Below are 6,068 nucleotides of genomic sequence, written 5' to 3'. Positions count from 1 at the left end.
ACTTATCATTAATATGAAACTTTTAATTTTATCTTTTATAATTCCTTACAATTTGCGTAAAATTTGTCTTTCAGGCAATATTGGTAAAAATTAATTTAAACTTATTGAAATTTAAGAAAAATCTTTTATATAAAAAGAGTAATTTAATTAGAAAATTAATGCAACAGGGTGAAAAAAAATAGTTTAAGAGTTTATTATTACAATTTGAAATTTCTTTTTAAAAGTATACTTATGTAATTTTAAAATTCAAAAAATAATGGAGTATTAAACTGTTTTCATTGCTTTTAGATAGATGAAAGAATTTCTTTGAACTACTGACAAAATTAATTTAAAAGTAGTAATTTGAATATTAAAATTTGTTATTACTTTTCGTCCGAACTGTTTGATTTCTTGGCTCGAACTCGTAACGTTTCGATAGCTTTATAATAATTTACCGCAAGCACCAGCGGATGCTTGGGAAGGAGTTAAGTGGAAGAGTTGTAGAAATTCAGTATGTGCTTCTTCGTTAAAATATGATTTATTTACAGTTTCACTATTGTTTAATTGGATTTATATGTTATGGAAAGTTATACACTATATTCAGTCACGTCATTGCAGAATGCTTGGAACTGATCATGTGGCGAATGATTTATCTACACGAGATGCTCCTTGATAATGATAATTTGTTGTTGATTTTGTAAGGATTAACTAATGATTGGGCACACCCCTTATCAGGGAGTATGTCTTGGGTAATCTGGCGTCTTTTTGATATGAAGGAGATAGTGTCAACGCCTTTTAATTGACGCACAGGAGAATTGACGCGTTTTTCGTCTATCTTGGTCTTACTTAAAACTTGATCACTATTGTGTCACCATGAAGTAAGAGCCTCTTTCTTCCTTGGCTTTCCCACTCAGACCGCGCGTGTGTCTGTGTCGTCCCCACTAATAAAGCCTCTGACCACGACGTTCCCACTTAGGGAACCCCTCTGTCTTTGGTGTCTCCGATCAGAGCGTCTTCAATTAGAATGCGCCTCTCTGTGATCGTGCACTTTAGATTTTTTCAGAGGGTCGACGACCGTTGGACCTGTCTTCTCGACCTCGAATGTCTTAGGACTTGGGTTTTTCGCAGATGTCTAGCGACTAAGGTCTTTTCCAGATGTCTGACACTCGCGAGAGGTTCTCGCAATCTCGAACATTCCGCCTGTCATGAGCAATTCTACTAATGATTATTCCTTTTTGTCGGAGATTGGTAGTACTGCCAATTTATGTATTGGTCTCATCAATCATGGTATTCGAAGCTGTTTTTAGTGTGACTATTCTGGTCAGCCCATCCTTGCCAGGGTGAATGTTGATTACTCTAGCGAGAGGACACTTGCAATGTGGAATCCGCTCATCGGTGATGAGTACCAACGAGCCAATCTTAATGTCATTCCGTGGATGATGCCATTTGTATATTGATTGCTGTCGTTATAAATAGTGAGTTGACTATTGTGACAATCCTTTGAGAGATGGTTCTGGAATAGGCGTGAGCGAGCTCCCCATAAGAAAATGTCCTGGGCTGAGTGCCGAGACATTTTTGGGATCGTCAATCATCGGCTCTAGTGGTCTTGAGTTTAGAATTGCCTCGATTTAGGCAAGTAGAGTCAGCTTTCTACTTGCCTTCCATGTGAGGCATTGTGGGTGGATGGATGGGTGCTTGTTTTCTAGGGGGAGTGAAGCTCTGTAGAGTCTTCCATTAACCCTGATAACCTTGATTGTCGACGTATGCTTCCAGTCGACTGAATGCATGATTCTCTGAAAGAAAAGCCTTGAAGTTTTGAACTTATAATTCCTCAGAGAAGCATGCTGATTGAGTTGCCTTTTTCCAGAAGACCCTTGCCCTTTCCAAGGTTTCTGTATTTATCTGTATGGTAGAGGACATCTCGTGATTTTTTCTCAATTGTGCGATAAAAATGAGACTGAATGCTGTCGTTCGCAATAATTCTCAGAGTGTTGAGTATCTGTGAATTATCTCCCATTGATATTGCGTCTTGAGTACTGTGGTCAGTAATACGGCGCTGAGACGTACTTCCTGTTCACATTGTTTATCGTTCAATGTTGGCGATCCACGGTGGTCCGATTCACCATAGTGGATGTTGTTGAAGTTGGGATGCATTTATGCCTCGTAAGACACAATACGCTGGGTTTCATTTTCCAGGACGATATCTTTAGTGAGCGTTGGGGTGAGATCCTGAATGCTGGATACTCTGTTTTGTACAAATTCCTTTCATCTCTGTCATTCATGTCTGTCCACGGATGGCTTGCTCTTACATCCGTCTTCAGTGGGGCTAAGACGTAATGCATTAATTTCGATAGAAGTAGTGCTGCAGTTAGCTCCAATCATCGTGTTTAAGGGGCGCTACCTTAGTTTTCAACCATACCAATGAAATTATAATGCTATCTGAGTCGTGGACGAAGATGTATATGACTGCTGACATGGCTAATTGGAATGCATGAGAAAACCCATGCGGCTCTATGGATTAGGTCGTTCCTATATTGAGCAAACGTGGTATTGATATCTCTGTTACGTTGTCGAGATCCTTTCTGATGATTAGCCATTGTGACGAGAGCTGCGGTGGCAACTTCTCGTCTCACTTGAGCTCGTGTAACCACAGTTCCTGCATGAATATCGTGGTCATTATCACGACGGATGACACAAAGCCTAATGGATCAAATATTTGGTCAACTTCAAATCGGATGATAACAGCGGTGATAACATCTTGATGTATTGCATATCATTTTACCAACGGAAAACCGCCCGTTATGCAGAGGCGCTCTGATCGGAGACACCAAAGACAGAGGGGTTCCCTAAGTGGGAACGTCGTGGTCAGAGGCTTTATTAGTGGGGACGACACAGACACACGCGCGGTCTGAGTGGGAAAGCCAAGGAAGAAAGAGGCTCTTACTTCATGGTGACACAATAGTGATCAAGTTTTAAGTAAGACCAAGATAGACGAAAAACGCGTCAATTCTCCTGTGCGTCAATTAAAAGGCGTTGACACTATCTCCTTCATATCAAAAAGACGCCAGATTACCCAAGACATACTCCCTGATAAGGGGTGTGCCCAATCATTAGTTAATCCTTACAAAATCAACAACAAATTATCATTATCAAGGAGCATCTCGTGTAGATAAATCATTCGCCACATGATCAGTTCCAAGCAACTGCAATGACGTGACTGAATATAGTGTATAACTTTCCATAACATATAAATCCAATTAAACAATAGTGAAACTGTAAATAAATCATATTTTAAAATAAATATTTAAATTTAAAAAAAAGTTCTGAAATGACGTTTTTTTTTCGAAAGTTATTTTCTTTCGAATATAGTACAAAGAAATGAGTAAGTGACATTTGTTTATAAATGTTTGTATACAAAAAGAAAATCAAACGTATAAAATGAACAATGGATTAAATTTAATTAAATATTAGTAATAAATTTAATACGGGTTTGAAGTTTTTATTTCTAAAATTATGGATTTTAAGTTCTCTACACCCTTATCCAAATTCTTTATATGATTATACAAATTTAAAAAGAATATTATCAATGTTATCAAGGCAAAACTTTATTTAATTATCAACTAATTACGAGCTCAACTTTAGCTTCCATATCGAGAATACAGTTTTACTTCTTGTAATTCGTGGAAAATGTTTGCAGAACACAAAGATCGGACTGCGCCAATGATTGATTTGTCTATAGTCAAATGTGGATTACACAATCCTCAAGTTTTACTGTTTTTTTTTTTTTTTATTTTTTCACCGAGCTTCGACGTAAGGGTATAGTTAAGTTTTAAGAAATATTAGCATTATATTAAAATTTCCATTGTTTCGACGACAATGACGATCTTTGATATGACGATGTAATACATTGGCGCCTTAAAGTTACAAATATTATTGAAAAGAAATAGAAATAGTTGGGACGAGTCTGAAGCCGAATGAGTAGGTAGATAGATCCTTCTATACTTCGGGGATGAAACAATCGTTTACATCTTCGAGTTTGAATTGCAAATGTATCTTATTATTTTCGTAGAGGACGCAGCTTTCGAAATCGGAAAGTTAAAGCGACATTGGGCATTGAAGTATCAGCGTTGCATCTCTCAATTCTTCATTTTATAGCTTTCTGAGTACGTGCGCATGTACATGGCGGCTCGCTTATTTTGAATTCTTACGATGAAAATATTGTGGGCCCGTGGTGCCGAATTGATGTCGTGCGTATATAATTTTGTCGTTTCTACGGTTTCCGCACGCGGAATACGAGCTTACCACCTGCGAGTGATTGTTTTTCCTGCGAGTGTCTGGTGTATCTATGTGCGTGCATTTATACGTCCATGAGAATGATAAATAGATACAGAGAGGAAAGCATTTGCATGGGTGGGTGTGCGCCGTGTGTTTAGTATAGCTTTCACAATTTCACTTTTATTTACACAATATCGTTTGCGCACTTTTAATCAGTGTCATATTAAACGCTTCTCGATCCAATAATCGTTATTTATTATTATTATTATTATTATTATTATTGTTGCGTATATTAATGTGGATAATTAATGCGTACATGAAGTTTTCCCTACGCTGTTTTCCTGTTTTCCCTAGCTTATTGATAATATGCATACAACCAATATTCATAACATGACCTATCGCAACATTAATTGTCAATTTAAACACGAACTTTTATTCATCTAAAATTATTCGTTTAAAATACCTCTGCCCGTAAAAATATTCGTGAACTATCATCGCACAGAGTTTGAAGTTACAAATTTGTGGTTTGATAGACTATTGCATACATTTTTCGATGATCAAATATGTCTCCAATACTGTTTGGAGAACAGTCGACTGTTAGAAAATTTTTCCTTTAACAAAGGAATTAGCTCTATTAGGATTATCTTTGAGATTAGAAAAACGGCCAAATAATAAATAAAAATCGACTAGATATATAGGTTAAAAAAGAATAGAAGATAGTATTAATCATATTGAATATATTTTCATTTTCTATTTGTTAATTTTTTAATATACTTGTAAGTATAGCATATTCATGAGTAACCGTAACATTTTTTCCGAATAATGAACAATTTTTTCTCATTCAAAAGAGCGCGAAAATGATGTAACGATAGTTATTAATTGTTCCTATTCATTATGGAAAGTAGCGTTCTTTAAAGCATTAAATGTAACGATGACTTTATCAAATTGTTATATTGTAGATTTTAAATAATGTATCATAGAGGATTGAATAAATTCATGTATTGGAACGTAAGTCTTGTAGTTCTCAAGAGCTTGGAAAGTAGCAATAGCATTAAAGCTCGCTTGTTTCGGAATTCGTTTCGAGACGCAACGAAGGATTTGAGATTAAAGTAAGAAACACAATTTGAGCGCTACTTTGAAGAAAAAGTCAGATAAGACTTATCCGCTACTTTTATTTTCGCCGAATTAGTATATCTTATTACAATTATTATCAAAACTAACAATAGAAAATTGTTGCTTTTGAAGAGCGCTTGGAGGCTAAAAATATAAAGATTTAAAGTTTATGTATTTTTATAACTATATGTTATACGACTACAATAAGAGTGGCGCTAGCGAATATTTTATATACGTACTTTTATTTAATTTTATTATTCGAAATACTTACAAATATTGAAGAATATCCTACATCCGCGCCTATATAAAACAATATATATATAAAATAAATTTATAAAAAGTTTATAGGACACCTTTATAGATGCTGTATAATAGAAAGTATATTAGTGCATTTAGCCATGTTTTTACTACTATAGATAAAAACATTGATAATCGTTTATTATCATAATTTTCTTTTTATATTATGAGTATTAATATAACAAATATAAATAGATTTGTGAAAAATAGCAACAGCCATATCTTTATTGGACATGTGTTTTTTTTTAGAGATTCAAATTTTCACGTAGAATTCACGAAAATATAGGTGAAATATATAACAAGTGTATAGGAAATAAAAAGTAAAGTATATTTATCTTGTAACGTTGTTTTTTTAGCTCTTTTTATTATTATTATTATTATTATTGTTGTTGTTATTATTATTA

Source organism: Ceratosolen solmsi, unplaced genomic scaffold (genome assembly GCF_000503995.2).
Source record: "Ceratosolen solmsi marchali unplaced genomic scaffold, CerSol_1.0 scaffold1, whole genome shotgun sequence".
Lineage (NCBI taxonomy): Eukaryota > Metazoa > Arthropoda > Insecta > Hymenoptera > Agaonidae > Ceratosolen > Ceratosolen solmsi.
The sequence above is the reverse complement of the archived record's forward strand: the minus strand, read 5'-3'. Positions refer to the sequence as shown.